Genomic DNA, 25,551 nt, shown 5'->3' on the forward strand with positions numbered 1-25,551 from the left:
GTGTGTTGATAGTAATCTTTTGTCTCTAGGGCCTCCATTCAGTGGCCTCAGTGTGCCTCTGAGGCACCACAGGGTAATGTAAGTGCTCAGTGAGTATTTCATGGATGGGTGGATGGGCGGATGGATGGATAGAAGATGGAAGATGGATGGATGGATGAGGGATGGATGGATAGAAGATGGGTGATGGATGGATGAGGAATGGATGGATGGATTGAAGATGGATGGATGGATAAATGGATGAGAATGGGTGGATGGATGGGAAGATGGATGAATGGATGAGAAAGGATGGATGGATGGGTAGATGGGTGGATGGATGGATGGATGTGGATGGATGGATGGATAGATGGATGGATGGGTAGATGGGTGGATGGATGAGAAGGGATGGATGAATGGATGGATGGATGGATGGATGGATGATGGGTGGATGATGGATGGATGGGTAGATGGGTGGATGGATGGTTGATAGTAGTTGGATTGAATGAACAGTCTGTGCTTAACACAGAAAACGAAGAGGACAAAAAGACACCTGAGGCAGAGCCCTTACCCTCAATATTTAGCATTCTGTCCATGTGAAAAGACATCTTACCCGAGCTTCCCTATACCCAAATCACCTCTGCTCATTCTTCAAAGTCCAGCACAAAAACCACTTCCTCTGCAGAGCTTTCCATTACTCACCTTCTCCCCACTCTCCTGGCCCTCTGGGAGAAATGAAATGACAGACACAGTCAGAAAAAAGGAAAAATAAATTCTGGGACCTCAAGTCAGACCACTGCATTTGGGAGAAATGGAGCAGCCAGCAGGAATTTTTCCAAAAAGAAATACATGAAAAATATTGTCTGATGTTGGTGCCTGCCTGGGGACTTTGAAACCTAGCATGTGTGAAAGTCTCCATTGACTATGCTCATTGACCCATTTGTTGAACAAAAACATTCTCCAAGCACTTACTCTGGGCCAGGCTTTGTGTGAGGAGCTGAGGACTCAGCACAAATCAGCAAAGCTCTGCTCCCAGGGGCTCACAGTCTGATGGAGGCCGCAATAACCCCACAGGTAGGCAGTATGACGGCAGCAACACTATGCAGTAGTGAAGGATGGAGCTTTGATTTGAATTTTGGCTTCACCACTACCTAGCTGTGTGTCCTTGGGAATGTCACTTGACCTGCCTGTGCCTCAGTTTCATCATCTGTAAAAATGAGGATAACAGTAGATTTGAAAGAATTGTTTATTAAAGCACTTAGGAGGTTCCCTTGTGGCACAGCAGGTTAAGGAACCAGTGTTGTCCTTGTGGAGGTGTAAGTCACTGCTGTGACGTGGGTTTGATCCCTGACCCAGGAAGAGTTCCATGCCACAGACAAGGCCAAAAATAAATAAATAAATAAAACCCACTTAGAACAGGGTCTGCACATAGGAACGTCCACGTAAGGATTAAATAAAATAACAGCAGAACAGCAGGAAAGCAGAGGAGATTTTCTGGTGCTGCCCATCCTAAGCAGAGTAATATCAGGCAGCTTCAAGGACAAAGGCCTTGTGAAGGTGGTGGCATCTCAGCTGGTCCTTACTTACTCAGCTGGTCCTTAGGTTTATGGCCACCTGCCACGTTCTAGGCCCTGTGCTAGGCCCACGCCAAACCCAATCTTCCATCATCCCCAGTAGGTGGGTGTGACCGCTGTGCTCACTTCACACAGGAGGAAACCAGTTCAGCAAGGCTAGGCGACTTGCCCAAAGTCACAGAGCGGGTCAGGGCAGAGCCAGGCTGCAAAGCCAAGCAGCTTGGCCTTTGGCTTTGCCATTTGCCTCATGTGATCCCGAACCTTTCTGGGCTGTGGTTTGTGCCATGCAGGTAATGATGGTACCACCTTCCAGGTGGGACTTCCTGAGTTAATGGATGCAGTGCCCTAGAAGAGCCCAGGCTCACTGTCCATTCTGAGAATCAGCCATTCTGACCATCTTGCACTCCTGAGCTCTGCTCTAACCATGATGCTCTGTGGCCTTGACCTTGGAGCCTGGCAGCCTACCCGCCCCCGCCCCCGTGGGTCCCCTCCATGGGAACAGTCCCAAGCTGGGAACCCATGGGCCTTTCACCGGGGTGGTGGTGAGGTGGGGCTTCTGTTCTTTGTGGATGGCATGTGGTTTGAATTTGAAAGTTTACTTCCTCGAAGTCTAATGAGCCTCTGAAAGTGATTAAGCAGAAGACAGAAAGGTTAAGCCAACGCCTTTTTATCGGAAGAAGTAATATTGAGCCTAAAGTCCCCAAATCCGCTTCCCACCAGCTCTTGCCATCTCTCCCAAGAAGGGGCTTATTTCCCAGTGTGCTGGGAATTCCAACCCAAGTCCCCAAACATCCAGGCAAGAAAATGGGCCAGCTGGCAGCCCCCAGCCCCTGCCCCCTCACTGTCAGAAGGGACCTTGGCTGGGACGAGCCAGCCCCTCTGTTCCAAGTGTCCTCAGGGACCAGGACCAAGCCCCCCACCCCACCCCCACCCGCCTCTACTCCTCAGAACATTCCTGCTCTCCCTCAACGGTCTCTGAGAAGGCGTCCCCACCTCTGCATGTCCTCTCGGCCGAGTGACAACTGTCCACAAAGACATCAGCTTATCTGGGTAGGGGGCCTCCTTCCTCTCTTAGTATAGGGATATTACATACCTGGAATCCTGAATTAAAAGTCTCAGGGCACCAGGCAGGAATCACTGAGGGAAGATGCCGCTTGATGCCAGAAAGTGGGTTCCGCACCCCAGCTGGGGAGGAAGGCGCCACCTGGGCTCCCGCTGGTAGGGGGCGGGGGCTCCACCTGCTGCCCAAAGTGGCACGTGCTTGTCTGAACTGCAGGTACTTTGCTGATCACAGGACAGGGCTGGGCTTGGGGCTGGAGGAAGGTGTAGGTGGAGGTAAACATCACCTTGGCAGTGACAGAGAAAGGGGGGACTCATGCAGACCTCAACTTTTCTCCCGGTCCCCCTGCCACTTCTCAGATCCCTCTGTGCTATTTGAGGGTCTCCCTCATGCCCTTCTTTCCTCAGGAGGTTCCTCTGTGCCTCCGCAGTCTCTGTTCCCCCTCACAGCCTGCATTCCCGCTCTGGCGGCGCCTGGCCTTCGTGAGTTGGTCTTCCCACGAGACAGGAAAGCACTCCCCCGTTTCCTGAGGAGCAGGACTCAGAAAGCACAGCTTTCTTCACTTTGTCTTAGAATCTTAGAGTGGGAGACCAGAGGAAGCTTCCAGATGTGAGAGCTATCCTTTCATTTGGCAGAAAAAGCCCAGAGAAGTCAGGGGACCTGCCCACCATCACACAGTGAGTCAGTCCCGGTTATCAGACCACAGAGAGCGTGACTGAGGGCTGTTCTCTGACCACTCTGCCCCTTACCTATCCTGCAAAAAGAGGCTGCAAACATGTTGATATTAGAAGCTGGAAGTGGTTATGAGCAACGTATGTTTGTTGCATATTGTGTATTACATGCACTGTTGTATGTGTTGTGTGCGCGGTGTGTGTGTGTGTGCGCGGCGTGCTGAGTCTTGAAGGATGACATCAGGATGCTCGGAGAAACAGACCAATGGAAGTTTTCTATATAAACATACATTTTATATACATTTAGTACAAGAATTAGTTCCTGCAATTATGAGGCTCCAAACCCCCGCAGTCTGTCATCTGCAAGCTGGAGAAGCAGGAAAGTGGGTGGTAGAATTCAGTCTGGGTCTAAAGTTCTGAGGAGCTTAGAAGCGTGATGCCCAAAAGCAGAAGGTGAAGGTCCCAGCTCAGAGAGCACGTGGCTCATCTTTATGTTCTGTTTGCGTCCTCGGGGAACGGGTGATGCCCATCTACTTCTTCACTCAGTCCATCGATTCCAGTGCTCCTCTCTTCTGGAACCTTCCACACAGACACACCCAGAAGTGATATGTGACCAGCTGTCTGGACATCCCTTAGCCCAGGCAAGTGGACACATGAAATTAACCACACGAGGTTGAAAGGGAGACTTCCGGGCAGCTGAGCACCAGGAATGATGGCTGCTCCACCCTGAGAGGGAGGCCAGGGGGACATGCCTTCTTCAATCCCGTCTGCGTGATGACCAGCCCGCAGGAGGCAGATGCGGAACGAGGGGGCAACAGAACAAACCCAAAGGCCCAGCCTAGCCCAGAGAAGAGGGTGATTTATCCTGCTGGTGCTGGGGAGTCTCACAGGGGCCAGGGCGGAGGCTGAACTGGGCAGGAGTGCCCTGTGGGGACATGGCACCTTTGGGAGGAGGGGCTTTGCACCCTGAAAGCCAGATGAGAGGCTCTGAGAGGCAGGCTCTGGGACTTCTGAAGACTGGGGTCTCCGCAGGCAGTGGAAACCAGGAAGGGCTTCCTGGAGGAGGTGTCATAGCGTCTGACCCGAAGCAGGTCAGGGCAGCAGGAGGAAGAGCTCTGCCGGTCATGAGGGGAGACAAGAGGACTTAAATCAAGGAAACAAGGAGTTCTGCTGTGACACAGTGGGTTAAGAATCCGACTGCAGCAGCTCCAGTCACTGCAGAGGCGTGGGTTCAATTCCCATCCCGAGCAGTGGGTTAAAGGATCTGGCGTGGCTGTGGATTCAGGCCCCTGGCCGAGGAACTTCCATAAGCCACTCTGGGGCCATAATAAATAAGTAAATGAATGAATGAATGAATGAATGAATGAAACAAGAACTAAAGAGAATTCCTGTCGTGGCTCGGCGGTAATGAACCCAACCATCCAGGAGGGTGAGGGTTCGATCCCTCGCCTTTTCAGTTGGTTAAGGATCCAGCATGGTCGTGAGCTGTGGGGTAGGTCACAGACATGGCTCAGATCCCAGGGGCAGCCCTAAAAAACAGAAAAAAATAAATAAAAAAGAAACAAGATCTGAAGAAAGTTGTGCCCCAGGGTCTTGGGCAGCCCTGTGGGTCGGTGCTGCGGCTTCTGATTGCAAAGAGCTTGTGAACAAGCCAGGAAGTGTCCAGGAGGCTGGCACCCCTGCACTGGGAGCGGCAGCACTGTCTTGCTTGACACACATCACTGTAACCCACATGTGCCCGCCTACCTTAGTCCTCCAACCTAACAAGAGGGCCTGAGAAGAGAAGACGTTTTCCTGCCATTAAAACGTAAAAGTAACATGGTGATTCATTTACGCCAACCGCTCAGCGGTCCTCACGTGTCCTTTTTCATATCTACACTTCCTCAGCTCAGGTGCTCCCAACTCCAGGCACAGGGGCCCCACTACCTCTCAAAATTTCCAGCGTGCAAATTCAAGTGTATTTCTAACATGGAATTGTTGAATGTTGGAACAGTACCTATCCGCTCTCGCGTGGGAAATCGGGCTGCCCTGATCTTCAGAGCGGAAGTGATGCTTCAGAACAGCGGTGAGCACAGCCCTCAGAGTTCTTGAGGTGGTGAGAGCAATGTGGATTCTTTCTGGTCCCACCTTCCCTCTTACAGCCTGGGCCTGTGATCTCAGCTCTCAGCTCTCCAAGCCTTAGTTTGCTTATCTGAAAAAAAAAAAAAAAAAAAGAGGTTAATTCATGTCCATTTTCCAGGGCTGTTCAGATAAGCTAATAAACTCTTGGGTGTGAAGGCACTTTGAAAAGTAAGAAGTGCTCTTTCAGTGCAAGGTGTTTTCATGAATAATGATGATGATTATCATGAGTTTGTGTGGCAGCGAGGATAATAATAATTCATCCAGGAGTTCCCGACGTGGCACAGCAAAACAAATCCAACTAGGAACCATGAGGTCGCGGGTTCGATCCCTGGCCTCACTCAGTGGGTTAAGGATTCGGCCTTGCAGTGAGCTGTGGTGTAGGCTGCAGACATGGCTCGGATCCTGCATTGCTGTGGCTCTGGCATAGGCTGGCAGCAACAGCTCTGATCCGACCCCTAGCCTAGGAACCTCCATATGCCGTGGGTGCAGCCCTAAAAGGACAAAAGACATGAAAGAAAAATTAATAATTCATCCACTAGAAAGTTTCTAACTCCCAGGAGGGTCTTAGAGCATAAAGCCAAAACGGCGAACATTCAACCTGCCGACACAGGGGGTAGACAATATAGCCCAGCCCCAGGGGTGGGGGGGATTTTCTGGGCAAGCTGTCCTCCAAAGGAACAGACCCTCAGAGAAGGAGTGAGCTCCCTGTCACCAGCAGCATCCAAGCAGCCTTGGATTAGCCCCTTGTCTCTGAGGACAGAGACGGGGGCTGCCGGTCCGGGGGTGGGGGGTGGTTAGCTGGGTGGAGTGTGAACGAGAGAGTTCTCAGAACACTCTGGCTCAGAGTGGGTGACTCCAACTCCTATCCTTAGCTTCAGTTCCTGCTCTCCACGGCCCTGCCCTCAGCAGCAGTGGCCCTGCCCTTATAAAATCAGAGTCTTGGATCCTGTGGGCTCCCAGCCCCCACCTCTCCCCTCCTCTCTCAGTGAAGGCGGGGGTCCTGGGCTGCCTGCATTCCTCGGCCAGGAGCTCAGAAAGGCCCCCAGGCCAGCTGGAGCAGCAGGGTGGTCAGGGACCCCCTCCCCCAGGGGGCGATGGGGGTGGGGGGAGGAGGAAAAGAAGACGGGCTTCCTCCGCCGTTATCTCTCCCATCTGTAAACAGCGCCGGGTCCTCCCCAGGCAGCCTCAGCCTCACACTCGGGGTGACAGCGTGTTTGGACGTTCCGGGACCCTCACCCAGCCGCCTTTGTTCTCCGGGCTTAATGAAGGGGCTGCTAAAACCCCACTTGCCAGATAAGATGACAGGCCCGTCTTTTAGGGTTATGGATGGTACACAGAGGTGACGGGACGAATTCCTGTGTGCAGAGGGGTCGGAGTGCACTGCCTTTTGTCCAGCGGTGGACTCGTCTTAACTGGTACAAGGTTGGCCCTTCAGCTTCCAAAACAAACATTTCTGACGCATGCCGAGAGATTAGAGGAAGACAGAGGGAGGCAGGCGTTGGCAGGGGGAAGCAAAGGACATCGCCCCCGCAGCCCAAAGCCCAAGGGCACCCAGGAGGGGTTGTTTCCCCTTCTGCTCACCTCCAGACGGGGCCCCTTCCCGTTTCTCCCACGCTTCAGGATGACAGCCCCATCGTGTTCGGTGCACTTGCGTTTACAAAGGGCTCTCTCTTCATTCTACTTGCTCCTCACCACTCCTTGAGCATCGGGGGGTGGAGGAGGCCCCCGGCTGATGGGATCTGCTTGGCCACTTCTTAGCCTTTGAACTTGAGCTCCGTCCTTTACCTTCCCGAAGAGGGAGGTTGTCACGCGGCTGTGGTGGAATCAGCATTAACTGGCAGAGTGGGGAAAGCTTGCAAGCTGCTGTGGGATGGGCGCTGGGCAGGGAGGGGATTCCTCTGCCCTGGTCACCACGTTCCAGCACCGAGAAACCGGGGCGGTAGGTGCATACTGCCTGGTTGTTAGTCTCATACATGACGCATGGCTGGATGAGGGGCCCTGGGGTTCTGCCAGAGCAGTTATGGAGGAACCTATATTTCCATGTACAGAAACAGACTCTTGTCCTGCCTTACAGGGTTCTGCACCCCACCACCCCTTTGAGCATCTCTGGTTGTAGCTAGAAGGCCAGAGCAGGTGGCTCCTCCCTGGGCCCTGCTCTCATGCAGCCCCTGGGGGCCAGAAGAGCTGCCCCCAGCCATGGGGCGCTGTGCCCACTCTCAGCTTCCACCAGGGGGCCCAAGCTGGCACCAACTTAGGCAACAGCCTCTTGTACCTCCCCCCTTCAACACACACACACACCACACACACACACACACACACACACACACACACACACACTACGTTCCTGACTGTACTACTATGGCTGGTCTGGAGACCAGAGCCTGATTCTTTGGATCTGCCGAGTCTCCAGGCTGGACTTGAGTGACTCCTGGTTCAGCTCAGGCCTCTTCTCACTTATGAGTTGTCCAGAAGTTAACCGTGTCCTCTTTCTCCAGCACTTTAGACCAGAGAGATAAGAGGGGCCACGACAACATCAGTCCTCGAGGTGATGGCCCAGTTTGAGTCAGAGTGGTCCCACTTCTACTTTATCTGTTTCGACATTTCCAGCATTTTGTGTTTGTTTTTTGGCTTTTGGCCATGCCCCAGCATGTGGAAGTTCCCGGGGCAGGGATCGAACCTGAGCCCCTGTAGCAACCAAAGCCACAGCAGAGACAATCCCACCAGTCCTTAACCCACTGAACCACATGGAAACTCTTCTAGCACATTTTATTTTGCCAGAATCTTGTTCCCTTGCAGGTAACATCAGAGAGCTGAGTCAATGGGGGTCCCGAGGCCAGTGAGCAGGTGTGGAGCTGTGTTTCTGCCCCTGGGCCCTGATTTGCCCACAGTTGTATCTCTCCGCCTGGACCAGGGTGGAGGCCCTCCCAGGGGCTCAGCTGTCCTGCAAGCCCCACTCCCACCCCCGCTGGGGGGTTACTGAGGAAGGGCTGGTCAGGGGGCCTGTCAGCCCAGCGGCCCAATCACAGGCCCAGGGGCTGAGGTGGACAAAGCCCTCTGGGGCAGAGTCTGCAGCGTAGGGGTCAGCCTGATGCATTATGTAACAGAAAATAGGCTGTGACAGAGAACAATAAACACTAGGCCTGGGAGAGCAACTTTCTTTCTGGCAACGGCCCCACTGGTGAAGAAATGCTTCATCCACTTTCTTCTGCCCACAGACACATCCAGAGGGGGCGAAACGCCAGCTCGGGGACGCACCCGCAGTTCGGTCCCCCCCCATCTCCACCCACTCTTGCCACCTCTCATCGGATCTACCGCCAGAGCCTCGGCCTCCCTGCCTTCGCCAACCCGCTTCATCTTCCTAAGCCACGCCGGGGATACAGCCACTCCTCTCCACCGCTTTCCACGGCTCCACGTGGCCCCAGAATAAACTCGGATGGCAAAGCTGGCAAGCCACGGTCTTCCTTGATCACAAGCCACCGTGACATTTTCCGAAGGCACTTTCCACTTTCCGGCCACCAGGCCGTCACTCACGCCGTCCCCAGTGGCTGAAATGCCCGTCCCGCCCCGCTTCTTCCTTCACTGTTCCCATCCTTTTCAGTTTCTAACTGAAAACTCTCCTTGGCACCTAACCTCACTCTGTACGCTTGATGATTTTTTTCCCTCCACAGCATATTCCTTGCACCTCCATCCTCTGCGTTTGAGTTCCCACATCATTGTTAGCTGCTCGAGCGAAAGGATGGACTCATTCATTGCTGTGCATCCGTTCCTGCTCTGGAAGAGCTCAGCTCAAGAGGGAGAGGCAGGCATTGATAAACACCCGTGCGGCAAACTTTAGCGGTGCCACAGCAGAAAGATGCGCGGCGTGTTTGTTGAAACGTCTAGGTCATGGGAGCCGCTGGGCAAAGGCAAAGAAGGGGGAACCGGCTGATGAATACAAGGGACCGTAGCAGTCGGTGGAGTACTGCTAGAACATTCCTGGGAGAGAGGACCAGCCTCATAAGTTATGCTTGCCCTTTGAAAGACTTTTTTCATTATAAACCAAAATTAAGAAACTATCTTTTTTTGTTGTTGTTCTTTTTAGGGCTGCATCCGTGGCACAGGGAGGTTCCCAGGCCAGGGGTCAAATCACAGTTCTAGCTGCTGGCCAGCAAGGCAGGATCCGAGCCACGTCTGTGATCTACATCACAGCTCATGGCAACACCAGATCCTTAGTCCACTGAGCCAGGCCAGGGATTGAACCTGCATCCTCATGGATGCTAGTCAGGTTCATTAACCACTGAGCCATGATGGGACCTCCAAGAAACTATCTTAATATGAGTAAATACCACAAAGCCTCACAGATCAGAGTTTACGTCTTTATTAATTAAGATATCCAAAACAGCACCAAATCTGAAGAATGATAAGCAAGAAAGGACTAAGAAAAATGAAAACTCAGGCCCTGCTCTGCTTGGTCACTTTCCTGACCAGAGGGAAGGGAATTGATGTTGAGCCATCCACTCCAGAGGGACCCAGTGGACAAGAGAGAGGGGGGCAGCAGAAAGGAGAGATGACAGGAGGGCAGGATGTTGGGGGGAAGGGTTGGGTGAAATTTATCAATAACTTCAAAGGAAAGGATATCAAGTTGACAGATGGATAACAGACAAGGTATATTTTTTCCTACTTTGCCTCAGCCCAGAAGACACACTGACAACCTAGCAGGAGAAAAATGGTTTTAAAATAGCAAATGATAATAAGAAAAGCTGATAATGAAGTGGAGGCACCCACAGCAGGGTACAAAATAGCCAAGCCAATAATGGGAAACTATTCAGAAATAGAGGGGAAATTGACACCTTGCCAGTTAACTCACCATCCTCTCTGCCTGCTCAAGTACACAAACAAAATAGGATAATTTACAAGGGAGAATCCATAGGCTCACAGGAAACTGTGTGCTTCAGGCTACTTCTCAAACCTCTGATTAGACCAGTCCTCAGAAATGTCTCCTTCTGTTAACCTCACAACAACCACCATTCAGTAGCATATTGATTTAATCATCTCTTATTTTAGGAATGTCTAAATGCTAAATTAATCTCATTAGTCTCCTCACCTATACACCAAAGTGCCTAGAACAGAGCCGATGGATAATAAATGGTATAAAAAAATACTGGTAATAAATAAAATGTGGTATATACACACAATGGAATATTAGTCAGACCTTGGAAAGGAACAAAATTCTGACATACACCACAACATGACATTATGCTAACTCTTCATTAAGCCAAACAGCAAAGGACAAACACTGTGTGCCTGCTAATGGGAGGTACCTAGTCAAATTCATAGAGACAGAAGGTAGAATGGACACGACTAGGAGCTGGTGATGGGAGTTTTGTTTAATAGGTACAGAGTTTCCGTGTAGGATGATGAAAAAGTTCTTGAGATGGATGGTGGTGATGGTGGCACATCAGTGGAAATGCGCTTAGTGCCACTGTGCCATACACTTGAAAATTGTTAAAATGATCGATTTTATGTATATTTTACCACCAAAAAAAAAAAAAAAAAAGGGCTGAGGGACATTAAGATTTCAGAAAGTGGAGGAAACAAACACACAACTTTCTTCTCCCACTTTGCCCTCCCCAGTGTAATTCACAAAAAACTCTCAGGCTGGAGAGTTGACCAGAAGGGATTGGGCTTCCCCCACCCCCGCCCCCTGCCCCAGGATTGTTGACTCGGTCAGAAGATGAAATCATTGGCCAATCAGGTTAGGTAACACTGGGAGTGCCACGGCCCCACCAGCTGTTCAACAGGGAGAGGGCAGGGGGGTCTCAGGAAGGTCAAAAGAATGAAATGTATGATGAAATGACATTATCTGCAATGTCAACACACAGAAAGGGAATGTTGACATGCACCCCTCTGAAGTTGCACGGATTTCGCGTTCAAAGACTCCAGGGGAATTTGTATGTGGAGGACATATTTGCACTTGTTTATTTGGGGGAGAAGTCTGGGCCCCTCCAGGCTCTTCAGTCATTACAGCCAATGGATGAGCCGGTGGTCCCCATCTTCTCGGGTTCATGCCATGCTTTCTGTACTAGAATTTTGGCTGTGCATCTGGAAGGATTAAACCACACACGTAGAAGGCACTTCCTCTGGCTCCTGTCAACCATGTGTCCCTACTCGAATAGAACTGGGGACTACACTGGCCTTCTCTTACATAGGCACACAGCAAATATTCACATACTCTGGCAAACGAGAGGTCTTTCTTTGTCATTACTTAACATTTGGACATTCCTCTTTTTTTTTTTTTTTTTTTTTTCTGGTAGCAAGACGCATCCCACTCTACAAGTTCCTGTGTAGGACCCTCCAACTCCATGATTTGTCCAGCAGACAGAGTGTGTGCATCTTCACTTAGAGGCCAACGTCAATGGAGACTGAGGTTCTGGGTTGGGACACTGACACCACAGACATAGATCTAGAAATTAGGTGTTTTCTAAGGGGGTGTTTTTCATTCCTCTGATTCTTTGGTACTGTGTTAAATTCAAGGCAAGCATTTTCTGAGTATCTGCAGCCTTGCTCACTGTGGCTGGAAACAAGACCATTCGGTAAGTGAGCCAGTGGACGAACAGAGACCAGAAGGACCCACGTCCAGGAGCCTGAGTACTAGACGACGCATCTCCACTGACCAGCTTTGCTCTCTTAGGCCAAGCTCGTCTTTTGTCCCAGACCTTGCTTCTTCATCCACAAAACAGAGAAAATAATGATTCTTTCTTGAGTGCTACACAGCAAATTCTGGATGTGCATTGTCCCCAGTGCTCCATCCACCACCCCTATTTTTACAGATGAAAAAAATGAAGTTCAGTGATTGAAATGACTCGCCCAACACCACTCAGCAGAATGGGATTTGACTCTAGTTCCAATCTGTTGGGGCATCCATCTTGAAAAAACTTTGAGCACATTTTCATGCCCCTGAAAAAGAAATGCTACCTCATTTAGCAGTCCCAGCTTTCTCAGCCCTAGGCAACCACTCATCTACTTTCTGTCTCTATGGATTTGTCTGTTCTGGACATTGTGTTTAAATGGAATCATATAGTATGACTTTGGACTAGCTTCTTTCACTTAGCATATGTCTGCAAGCTCTATCCATATTGTAGCATGATGTTGCAGCATGATTTCGTAGCATGTACCAGAATTTCATTTTTAATATCAAATAATATTTCATTGGATGGATATGACACATTTTATTTATTCACTCCTAGACATTTGGTTTGCCTCACCCTTTATGGCTATTATGAATTATGTATCATTTGTTCTTACTGATACGGAATGTGCAAACTATAAAATGTACAGATTTTCAGTGCTAGTTTTTATGGTCTGAAGAAGGTCCCCGGTGGAACTGCCACTGCTGTGAAGATAAAGGACATTTTCACCAGCCTACAAAGCCCATCCTAGCCTCCCCCACCACCTAGGAGCAACCCCTGTTCTGATCTCTGTCTCCGTAGTTTAGCTTTGCCTGTCTCAAAATTTCATGGAAATGGAATTAGATATGTATGTTCTCTTTCATGTCTGGCTTTGTTTTTTTGCCACCCCTGCATCATGTGTGGAAGTTCCAGAGCCAGAGATCAAACCTGAACCACACTAGTGACTCAAGCTATAGCAGTGACAACACCGGGTCCTTAACCACTAGCCACCAAGGAACTCCTATATCTGGCTTCTTAAACTTGACATAACAACACAGAATCATCCTGTTGCTCTGTGTATCTATCATTGCTCTCATCTGGGTTTTTTTAAGAAAACACAGTATTTGAACAGGTGAAACTGAGTGACAAAGGACATTAGGGGAGTGGGACACACAGCAGAGGCCCAGAAGGGCAGGCAGAGCTGGGTGGTTCTGGCTGACCTCCAGGGGAGACTCGCAGGGGCCCAGGAGTGTGCCCAGAATCTAGGATGAGCAAGAGGAGTGTTGTGACAATGGCAAGGACTACAGAAGGGGGCTGCCCTTCCTGGAGCCTTCATCCTTTATGTCCGCTGATCTTCCCAACAGCCCCAGAAGGCTGATGGTCAGGCCGTCTCTCCAGACCTACTCGGCGCCCCCTGCAGATTCTCATGCCACTGCTTCAGTTTCCCCTCTGGACCCTGTCTGACCAGTCCTTTTACCTCTTAAACCCTTAGCTCTGGCAAGAGGCAGAGCAGACTTGAGCACAGCACCCTCTCCAATCCCTAAAACCTTTTTTCAGAGAAGCGCCGCCTCCTTTGAAGCCCTGGGCCTGGCAGCTGCCTCCCCCAGGTTGCTTTTCTGCACCCAAGCTGCTGACACCTATGCCCTACTCCTCACAGCAGGCAGTGTGCCCGCAGCTCAGCCTGGCCAGCCGGGAGGGGTGTTGAAACCTGTTTATGATTTCACATAATTAACGCCTGCCTCTGGATGTTGCCGCAGGAGCACGCGGCTGGGTGAGGGAGTTGCGGCAGCCTAGGGCAGAGGGGCGAGACCCCGGCCCCAGAGAGTGACTGTCTTTCAGGCCCCCTGCAGGTTAGAGTCCAGCCTGACCTCCACGGTCCTGCCACCCTGTCAAGGGCCAACCTGACCAGGACAAAATGGCCAGAGGGGCTTAGGAGGCAAAAAGCTGAGTCCTCTTCCCGAGGACTGTTAGGTGGGAGGGTTTGCAATCTCAGTGCCCTGGACGGGGCCGGGTGGGCAGTGGGGAGATCTGGGTCCCAGCCCCCACCCCTGACCATCATGCAGGAGGACCTGGAACCATCCGTCCTCTGCCGACTGGTCTTCAGGCCACCCTGTCCAACATGCTGGGCTCTTGTGAGGCTGGAAGGAAATAACACACAGGGAGCTCTTTGGGAAAACATTAACAACCTCACTGATGGAACTAAGGGTTGGCCTTTCGGCCCTGGTGTCCTTACTCATGTGAGCTGTCAGCCTTTGGAGGTAGGAACAGGAAGGCAGAGGGGGCTGCTGTTAACAGAGTGGCCTCCCTAAGTCAGCTATCTCTCTCTGGCCCTCACTGGCCCTCCTGGAGGGAGCCTGAGGTACGCAAAGCATTATTACCCCATTTCACAGAGGAGAAGACGGAGGCTCGGAGACGTTTGTGTGGATCTGAGACAGACCTGAGCATACAGTTGGTGCTCAGGATTTGCTGATTGACTTGTAGACTGTATTGCATGACAGTGCTAATATCAGCTCAAGTGAACGCTGACTGCAACTGGCAGAGTTGATGTAAAGAATGTTTCCAGCAATGCTATTTAGAATTATACCAGTTATGCTCTTTAATTTTCATTGATTATTGAGTTGTCTTCTTAGTGTTTATTGTTTCCCAGAGAAATAAATGAGTATCGTAAAAAAATTTTTTTTCAGCTCATTTCGACATCAGCCCCCATCCCCACCCTGGTGCCCCTCAGCAGCCCCTCATCCCGTGCACAGCAGCCCTGTGCTTGGAGGGGTGTCCCCCTGCCCTGGGGCTGGGGCCTGGGAGAGCTGGACAAGGACAGAGCTGAAGACAGATTCCAAGTCCTGCTTGTCCTACATGGTGGCGAGATTAGTCCTTCAAGGGACCTATCTATTGTCCCCTCCCAAGGTCTCTCGGCCACCCGGAATCTTGTGCCCTTCGTGGGCTCTGCAGTGTGTGGGACCACTGCTGCCCAGGGTGACACCCAGGCGTGCACCTCATCTTCCCAGGAAGGCGGATGTCCCAGCAGAATGAGAAGCAGCCACAGAAGATCAGAATGCCCCTCTCCCACCCGTCCCAAGATGACTCTGTCCCCGTGACCCAGTGTGACCAGTCCAGCCACATCAGGACATGTGTCCCTCAGGGAGCCTAAGGTCGGGGGTGGGGGAAGCACACAGCCAGGAGAAGAGCTGTGTGGCCAAGTCCCCCTTACTCGCTCATTCCTTGCCACGATCACACAAGGTCTAGGAGAGGCCCTGTGCTGGGCACTGCCGTCCCCGAGACAAAAACACCAAGACCCTCCATTAGGGACCTCCATGCAGTTCAGGAAAGACCAGAAAACCACAGTGAGCAGCTCAACTACGGTGAGGAGCATGTGGGGCATTTGCACAGAGCTGGCTGCAACAGGAACCTGGGCCACCTACCTTAGTGGCTCCTGCTGGAAGGCTTTTGGGCAACCGTGTAGCAGCTGCTATAAGCAAGGCTGGAACCTCAGAGGCACCAGCAGAGAGGGTGGAGGCAGGAGTGGGGGTCACAGTGGGACCCAGGCCTTCGGTCTCGGCCCCTGCCAGCAGATGTGCATTAAATGCTGGCTGTCACTATAGCCATCCTGGCATCACCATTCGCATCAGGCCACCACCAACCACTATTTCCACTCTGCCGTGGTCTTTCCCTTTCCCATCTGTAAAATAAGGGTTTGGATGCCAAGATCTCACAAGACTTTTCCAGCCCTGGTTTTCTAGGTTCAATACTCGTGTAATCCTAAAAGCCCTGGCGCTGAGGATTCCACAGGCCCCTGAGTTCGGGTCCAGCTTCACCCCTTCCTGGCTGCCTAACTTCAGACAAGGTATTTAAGCCTCTGAACCTCAGCCTCCCCATCTGCAAAATGGGATCAAACCAGTACTCTCCTTGGACAGGATTTTTGTGAGTGAGGATTAAATAAGAAAGTGTTATTAAACTCTACTTAAAAGAGACACATGCACCCGCATGTTCATTGCAGCACTATTCACAATAGCCAAGACATGGAAACAACCCAAATGTCCATCGACAGATGATTGGATTCGGAAGATGTGGTATATATACACAATGGAATACTACTCAGCCATAAAAAAGAATGACATCATGCCATTGCAGCAACATGGATGGAACTAGAGAATCTCATACTGAGTGAAATGAGCTAGAAAGACAAAGACAAATACCATATGATATCACTTATAACTGGAATCTAACATCCAGCACAAATGAACATCTCCATAGAAAAGAAAATCATGGACTTGGAGAAGAGACTTGTGGTTGCCTGATGGGAGGGGGAGGGAGTGGGAGGGATCGGGAGCTTGGGCTTATCAGACACAACTTAGAATAGATTTACAAGGAGATCCTGCTGAATAGCATTGAGAACTTTGTCTAGATCCTTATGTTGCAACAGAAGAAAGGGTGGGGAAAAAATGTAATTGTAATGCATACATGTAAGGATAACTTGATCCCCTTGCTGTACAGTGGGAAAATAAAAAAAAAAAAAAAAGGAAGTGTTATTAAAAGACCCAGCACAATAGATGGGTCTCCTCTCCTTTGTGCTCTCTCTCTTTCTCTCTTCTTTTCCTTTTTTGGCTCAGTAATTTTCCCCCAGAAGGACAAGCTCTATTCTGGGGGAGATTCAGGGAGGATAGCAAGCAAGTCCTCTTCTCCCAGCTCTCCCGTTGCACTCAGAGGATTTGCAGAACTCGAGAGATGAGGCCTGGGGGGCAGGGAGTCAGAGGGTCAGGCTTCAGACATGGGGGAGGGATCGAAGGTGATAACCACGGTGAAAAGAATGCTCGCCTCACAGCCAGGGTCTCAGGCCCTGGACCCCGTGCTCTGCCCACTCTTTAATCCTGACAGCAGCCTGCAGAAGAAGGCTGTCTGCTCCTTCTCTTAAAGAGAGAGGAGTTCCCAAGAGGGACCCGAACTTTCTTGCTGCCGGGGGCCTCAGGAACGCCCAAGAGCAAACCGGTGGAGAGGCTGTTTCCGGACAATAGCCTATTAACACTCATTACCCATAAAACGGGTAGTTTTCAAATAGCCAGATAATTGAGGCCATTGGGTGGAAGGGGCCTGGAATTACCTGATTAACTGCCTCACTTCTGGGCCTCACGTGTTCAGACACAGCCTAAGAGAAGCTGTTGGCGCTTTGAAGTCTTATTGCACTTTCCCTGTCTCTCCTTTTCCAGTCTGAGCATCCAAGCCCGCTTCCTGCTTCGTGCAAGAGAGTGCACCCCCCCATCCGTCAACGCGGGACAGCCAGAAAATTTATTTTTAATCCTCATTTTAAAAAGCAGCCCGTTTGGCCTTTTCTCTGCTTTTATCTAGATCCAAGAACCGCAGATTCATTCATTCATTTGCTCCTTCAATAAAAAGGTGTATCAAGTACCTACTACCTGCCAAGTTCTTGTCTAAGCTCCAGGGGATACAGCAGCAAAACAAAAACTGAAATAGAAGGGGTGCCCCCTACCCCGGAGCTCAAAGGCTGGCTCACGGCAGGGAGGGTGTGGACAAGCCTTGGAACGCCTCCCAGCCTCAGGTCCGGTAGAACAAGGACGGTGACAGGACCTGCCCCTGGGGTTATTTAGCGAATGACAGGCCACCTTCTCTAAAAATAAGAAACAAAAGCAAATTCCCTGCTCACCTAGAAACTACCTTCTAGGAGTTCCTGTGGGAGCGCAGCGGAAACCAATCCGACTCTTAACCATGAGGTTGTGGGTTCCATCCCCGGCCTCGCTCAGTGGGTTAAGGATCCGGCGTTGCTGTGGCTGTGGTGTAGGTCAGCGGCTAAGCCCCGATTCCACCCCTGGCCAGGGAACCTCCATGTGCCGCGGGTGCGGCCCTAAAGAGACGATAAAGAAAGAAAGAAAGAGAGAAAGAGAGAGAGAGAGAGAGAGAGAGAGAGAGAGAGAGAGAAAGAAAGAAAGAAAGAAAGAAAGAAAGAAAGAAAGAAAGAAAGAAAGAAAGAAAGAAAGAAAGAAAGAGAAATTACCTTCTAGAAGGAGAGAGACCAATAAATAAAGAAGCAGGTAAACAATGTTCCAGGCAGGAAAAGGGGCTTTGAAGAAAAGAGCGAGGGGAGAGGGGGTGTCATTGTATCTGGGGGTCAGGGGAGGCCTGGGCAGAGAGGAAGTGGGGTGGGGGGCTCCGAGGTGGTGAGAGCTTCTCTGCTCGGAGGAACACAGGCTGCCCCAGAAGGGCTGCATCCCAGGAACCCCTCAGTCCTGGGGACCCTGGGATGCTGGTCACCTCAGGAGCAGGACGTGCAGAGCCTTGAGGGGTGCAGGTGGAGCAGACGGAGCGTGGCCCAGAGCAATGGGCAGAGGCCTGGCCAGAGCCCACCAGGCCATGCAGGCTTTTCCTCCTCAGTCCTGACCTTTCCGTGAACACCCTGGAGCCGCTCTGCAATGGAGCAGCATCCCAGAAGGGCGGATGGGGAGAAATGTTTCTTGGCGAACACCCAGTAGAATGCCTGGGGTCTTAGACCGTGTGTCAGAATAACCCCAGGAGGCAGCACCTCGGCTGGCCGTCTTTGTTTTCCAGAGCAGCAAAGCAGGGGGTGGGGTGGGGTGGGGTGGGGTGTCCGTCCCTTGCCCACACTCTCCTGGCGGGTGAGCCAGGCAGGGTCCGAAGTGGGTGGCCGGCTCCCAGCACACTGCACGGCCCCACCGTCCCCACACACGTGCTGTCTGCTGTCTCTCCATCCCAGGCAGGAGTGGCAGGCAGGACAGGGCTGAACCCCTCATGTTACAGGGGCCAAGAGTGGTGGGTGGAGCATCACACTGGCAGTGGTTGGGGCGCTTTTTAATAGAGGCCTCGTAAGGAAATAATTTAATTTAATTATCCCTGGCCTGTTCTTTCCCGAAGACTTAGCACAACTGGTGATGCCCATAGAAGAAAGAGACCTTCTCTCCCCCACGCCCAGGCCAGGCTTCCCGCTGGGACCAGGCTCCGGGGAGAGACCTCCAGGAAAGGGGCATTGGGCCCGGGGTGTCCTGGCCCACCCACACCTCCCTCGTTCCAACGTTGCCACTCCCCAGGGCCGGGTGACGAGGGGGTCTCCACTGCACCAGAAGCCGTCCCGAGGGAACATGCCTCGACCTCCGTCCCCTCATCCCCCAACCACCACCCCGCTGCTCCTTTCCGGGGGTGGGGGTGAATTATTTGTTTTTCCTGTTGCCCTGATTTATGGGCCACTTTGTTCTTTATCTATTTGCACAAACTCAGTAAAGTGACCCGCTCCTTCCCAGAGGTCAGAGATTCTGTCAACACCTTGGGGTCACAGGTCAGTCGACCTGCCCGGGCTGGAGGGGGTTACAGGAGGTCACCTGGGAGTGGACAGGAGACACCGATTTTGCTCAGGCCAAGTGGCCCCTCGCTGGGACTCCTGGGCAGAGGGGGGACGTGATCACACGCAGAGCTGAGCACCTCCTGGGCCCTGGGTTCTGAGCTTGGCTCCGCCCTAATCTCCCAGCAACTGTCCCGACCGAGACGTCAGGGTCCCTGGTTCACCGAGGTGGGAACAGAGGGTTTTTGTTTTTGCTTTTTCTTCGTTTTAGGGCCGCACCTATGCATATGGAAGTGACCGGCTAGGTGTCACATCGGAGCTGCAGCTCAGCTACACCCCAGCGGGGTCCAAGCCACATGTGGGAATCCAAGCTGTGTCTGCAACCTATACCGCAGCTCCTGGCAACCCCGGACCCTTAACCCACTGAGCAAGGCCAGGAATCTAACCCACATCCTCATGGATACTAGGTGGGTTCTTAACCCACCAAGGCATGGCAGGAACTCCCTGGAGCAGAGGCTTTGAGCGTTGGAAATACCCATACAACAGAACATGAAGTGGGACTCACGTGAGAGTCCCCTGACTGTCATTCCAGGCATTTGACCATCTCATGGTCCAGCCAAGGCACATGGGCCCGGAGGGCTCTGCTGACCAGGACTGATTTATGCCTCTTCTAGCTGGGGGCTCAGATCAGAGAGGCCAGCCAGCCAGCTCTCTTGCCTGCATCCTTGCCTCTGTGAGGGACCACGACCCTCTCCTTCCCACCCCCCACGCCTCCCTGTGGATCCCAGGGCTGCTCCATTTCAGGGCCTCTGGATCGTGTCAGCATGAAGGTCATGGGGGACAAATGCAAGCCATCCCATGGGCAGACATCCCTCCACACACCCACGGGCAAGTTGGAATCCCTGGAATCCCTGCCCGGCCCCCAGTGCCAAATCCCCAGGAGGCTCCGAAGGTTCACGGAGGAGCCCATCCCAAGGGCTCTGCAAATGGCAGGTTCCCCCCTCATCCCCCCAGCCTCAGTCTCCTTCATCAGTGGCATCGACTTCCCAAGAGATGGGGCCAGGGGCCCACCGGATAAAGCAGGGCGTGCTTTGTGAATTGCCAGGAATTTCCATCTCTTTATTTCATAGAGAAAAAAAAAAAAATGGAGCAGACAGGGGAGCACAATGGGCCCAATTTACGCATTGCCTGAGATGTGGCTCCACCAGACTGCCCAGGAGTCCACAGCACTAAACAACAGCAGGGGCCCTTTCCTGCAAACGTATCCCCAAAATGGATCCACCACACTCTCTCAGGAAGTTTGAGAAATGTTGCAAAGGACCAGCCTCAGCCAACCAAGGCCGACCTAACGTCATCCTGCCCATTCCAACATGTTCCAAGTCGGCCACTTGGAATTCTATTCAGGCCACAGCCAAAGGCATTCCTCTAAGCCTAGATTAACCACAGAAACCCACGACAATAAACACAACTCAATTAGATTTGACCTGTGCCAGCTCAATATTTCCATCATACCACAAACTCCATCATATTCCACTAGTACTCAAATAACTGAATCCAACATAACCTGACCGGTCCATTCCAGTTCTTCTCGGAGAACAAATACTCCAGCCCATGCCAACCAGTTAACCCAGTTCACACTGATATGATGCTCAATGTGCCCCTCTCCAAATGACACAGTCCAACCTACCACAGACAAATGTCTCTGTATCTTAAAACAAGAACATTTTTTTTTCAGGTGAGAAGTCAAGTCCAAAGAAAGCAGCACTTTCAATATTTCCAACCATTTAGCTGCAAGGTAAGTCTTCTTTGGATCAACACGGCAGGATGTTCCCACTCCAGCCTCTACCTGAGACCCTCTCCCTCCTTCTCCTCATCACCTGTGTTTCCCCGTCTGTGCTGTGGGCAGCCCTCACCTTGGACACGATAATTTCCCAGCAAATTTCAGCCTACCACATTTTTTCATCTTTTCCCTAGCATTACTGGGACTGCTCCTAGTCCAGGGGAAAGCCTATACTCCATAAGGTCCTTTACTGTTTGTGTGAAGGGGGTCTTCCCCGGTCACACAGGGAGCTCCTGGAATCAGGAATCAGGGTGATGGCAAATTCTCCATAACATATATGGCCATGTATGAGACTTTCAGCAATCATTTTATTTTATGTATTGGTCTTTTTAGGGCTGCACCCTCGGCATGATGGAGTTCCCAGGCTAGGGGTCCAATCGGAGCCACAGCTGCTGGCCTACGCCACAGCCGCAGCAACGCCGGATCCTTCACCCACTGAGGGAAGCCAGGGATCAAACCCGCAACCTCATGGTTAAGAGTCAGGTTTGTTTCTGCTGAACCACAACCGGAACTCCTCCGTGATCAATTAAACCATGCACACTAATTTTTACTCTACATGTCATCTTCATCTTTAGATTCTCACTCTCCTAAAGCAGGCGGTTCTCTTGGACTGCTGTTCCCTCACTCTTGCCTGCTTCCGATTCATTTCCCATCCTGCAGCCAGATTAAGTTTTAAAAACCTGTCATTCATACCTTGAACGTCCTTGGGTGGTTTCCCATCACCCTTGACAAAGCCCAGACTCCTTAATAGGGCTTCTCAGGCCCTTTACGACGTGTCCTTCACTCACCCCATCAACCTCAGCCTCTCCTGTCGTCTGCCTTCTCCTCCTCTGGACCTGTGCATTTATTATCTCTATTACTGAAACATCATCTCCGCCCCTCCCTCCAGTTAGTTTCGTCTCATACTTAAGAACTTAGCTTAAGAGCCACTTATTTCAGGAGGACTTCCCAGACGCTTAGACTAGATTGGATTCCCTTGCACTCTATCTCCGTATCTTTCTACCCTTATCAATTTTATTGCAGTTTCTTGTGTAATGATCCCCACATAGAGGCAAATTCCATAATGGTGAGAACCATGTCTGCTCTTTTTCCTTGACGGCCTGTGTACACAATAAATATTGAATGAATGAACAAGATACTGTCCATTGCCTCTGACCTAATGACGGAAAGTCTCCATTTCACTCATTCATTTATTGTTTCATTTATTATTTCAACAGATATTCCTCAAATATGTTGGACACACCAAACACTGCTATGAGCTCCAACAGGTCCAGTGGGACAATCCTCGCCTCTTCACATTATTTAGGTCTACATACATCTGTAAAAGGACCTTCCAGTGCATTCTGTCATTCAACCATGTGCAAACCAAGGACCCGCCTTTTCCCCAGCTCTGTGAGAGCATACATATGGGAGTACAGGGCTGATTAGCTCAGACTGGATATGTAGGGTAGACTGGTGTCAGGGAAGCCTTCACTAAGAGAGAAACCCTTGAAAGTCGCAAAGAATGAGGAACAGTTTGCTAGGCTGCCAAGGGTGTAAGAACATTCCAGGCAGATGGAGAGGCTCCTGTGAACGTGGGGCCATGATTTGGGATTGCAGGGTATAGAAGAGAGCAGCAAAGAGAGAGTTTCCACTCAGCATCGCCTTGGGCCTCTTCACGACAACTCGCTCACTCAGGGAACACCTCTGGACCACCCGAGGGCCCCCTCCCAGATACGCACCGGCTGACTTATCCTTATGAAGGACAAGAAAGTGAAGTGATTTGCTTTAAAGGAACATACCAGGAAGTGACAGAGCTACGATTCCAGCCCAGGTGTTCCTGACTCCAAAAAACAAGCTCTCTTCTCTACATTCTGATTTTCAAGGAGGCCCCAACAAAAGATTCACTTTCCTGGGTCTGGAAGGGAAGATTGAGGAACTGTATAGCTTGTTTTGGGGGAAATTCATTTTAGGGAGGCTCCTTCTAAATATGCTAAATGAATATCCGAGGCAATTATTCAGATAATTAATGTCAGAAACACTCCCACAGATTTTTTTTTCTCAATTATTAGCATATTTCAGGTGTAAAGTGCTGGGGTTTTTTACTTAAATTATTTGGTTAATTGTCTCGCAGGTGTTGACACATTCTCGGAGGGAGGAGATTGCCAAATCCATGTGCCCAGACCCCAGCCCCAGGCACCTTGGCACAGAGGGACCTTTGTGAGTGAGCCGCCTAGTAGGAATAACAGTTATTATTAGCTGAGAACATGAGATGCTGGAAAGTTGGCATGTGCCCAGTGCAGAAAATGTGTTGCCCACCCCCTCCCCAGAATTGCCTGTATGGGCAGAGAGACTAATGAGCAGCCTGGTTATTCTTTCAAAACTGACCTGGTAGGAAATGTGGCTCTGGATAATAGTGCCAGGAGTTTTGAAATTAATACATTTAGAGAATGTTTACACATCAGAGAGAGAAGCGCTCGTAAAATCGCATGAGCAAACCCCCTCATGTTATGGATGGTGGTGCCCGGGCCAGAGAAGGGCACCCCGACCGGGGTTCCCCCAGCTGGCTTGTCCTCATCCCTTCACTGTGCTGAGTCTGATTCTGTCCTCCTGCGGAGAACCGTCTGCCACGTCCCCCTCCCGTGTGCCCTCTCAGGGACGCTGCCCTGAAAGCCCGGACAATGGTCCAACAGAAGACACGTGGCTTCTGATGCTATCTGGGCAGCCACAGATTCTTTTCAGTGTCTCCAATGAGCCAGGTATTTAATCATCATGGAGGTGAGCAGGATACCTCCATCTTGCAGGTAAAAGAAACAGAGGTTCGCAAAGCTTGGTGGCCTCGACAAAGCCCCCAGCCAGGGATTATTAACCAAACTCCTCCTTCTAAAAATGTGTCTACACCTGCATGGGGATTCAAAATCCCCAGTAGTTCATGGACTGACAGGGCCTCCATTGTGTGTTTAAAGGCAGTGCGCTGGAGAAGAACATAGCCAGACTAAGAAGGAGAAGGTACGAAAGGGACTCAGTCAAACTGTGACCTCAGGAAAGTCCCTTCCTGTCTCTGGGCCTCAGTTTTTCCACCTTTAAAATGGTGCCGTTGGACAAGTTATTTAAGAACTTGAATAAACCCGCAATATGGTGCCTCTGATCCCGCCCACTCCTCAGTCCTAACCCCACACACCCCTTCCTGGGCATCTCCAGGTTAATTCAACCCATCGTCCACTCCATCTGTCCACAGATATTCGCCAAGGACCTATTCTGTCCTGCCTGCTGTTAAGCGTCCGCATCTACAAGCTCCATCATTCCTCAGGGTGCGATTATCCCCTGGAGGGGAGAGCAAACTGAGCTCTAGTGCAGGGGAGTGACTGCTCCGGGCTGTCTCACCTGATGCTGCCCCGCAGATCTGGAACAGGTGTTAGGGTTTTGCGACTCCACATTCAGGGCACCACCCCCAGGACCAGAAGCCTCTCCAGGCTCACAGGCCAAAGTCGCCCCAGGGGTTTATGGCTCAGGCAGGCCAGCAGACAAGGTCAACCACGGAAAGCCACGGAGGACCACCCCTTTTCAAGGTGCTTGTACTCGCAAGGCCCAAGGTCCAGGCCTGGGACATTCCTCTCCCTTCAGGCACTTTGTCAATGACCACAGCCCAGGGCATCAATCAGGCCCAGCCTGGGGCTTTGCCCTTATGCTCTGGGGCAGAAACTTGGTGGTTTGGACCAGAGTCAGCTGAAGCCCCACAGGGCCAAAGATGCCTCCAGCTGTGACCTCGGAGAAATGCACTCGGAGGTCCCCACGGGAGCAGCCGACGCACAAGAGACAGTCGGCCACCCTCCCAGCTGAAAGATCTGGCATTCCTGCCTCCCGCGCCCTCCCCCCCCCCCCCAGCACTGCATCCCACACAGCCCCTCCCAAGGGAGGCGCAGACAAGAGGCGGATTCAGTTCAGACACAATAAATGCACAGAACACGTATCCGCCCTCCATCTCCCATCTGATCTGAGGCTTGTTCCCGCACCCCACCTCCCCAGCCCAGATCAAGTGTCAAACAGGCAGAGCTGGTTCTGAGAAAAGCCCTGTTTCCTGCGATGCGATGCCCTGGTCCCCGCGTAATGAAAAGAAGTTTGGGTTAGAAGCCACCTTCCTGGGCGCAAGAGAAGAGCTTCTATTCATGATGCCTGTAACCTGGGCACTTCCCTTCCTCTCTCTGGGCCTTCCTTTCTTCATCCGTTAAGCCCTGTTCTCTCCACCTTGAGGGTCCAGTGGGGGGTTATCTGGATGTAGAGCTCAGGCACTGGACCCACGGCTGGGCCTCTGCACACCAAGCTGCTTTCTTTTTCTTTGGGACCCCACCCCCACCCCCACCGCACACCCCACCCAATGGTCAACCC

The 25,551-nt window shown here is 51.5% G+C and overlaps 1 long non-coding RNA gene across 1 annotated transcript; it reads right to left on the bottom strand.

The window, feature by feature from the left end:
* Positions 3,551-24,702, bottom strand: LOC110260052. The gene is made up of 3 exons (XR_002342838.1): positions 24,550-24,702; positions 5,275-5,469; positions 3,551-4,807 (listed from the first exon to the last, which is right to left on the bottom strand). It is a non-coding gene; the product is annotated as an uncharacterized LOC110260052 (long non-coding RNA).

This window comes from Sus scrofa, chromosome 3 (genome assembly GCF_000003025.6).
Source record: "Sus scrofa isolate TJ Tabasco breed Duroc chromosome 3, Sscrofa11.1, whole genome shotgun sequence".
In the NCBI taxonomy this organism is placed as follows: Eukaryota; Metazoa; Chordata; class Mammalia; order Artiodactyla; family Suidae; genus Sus; species Sus scrofa.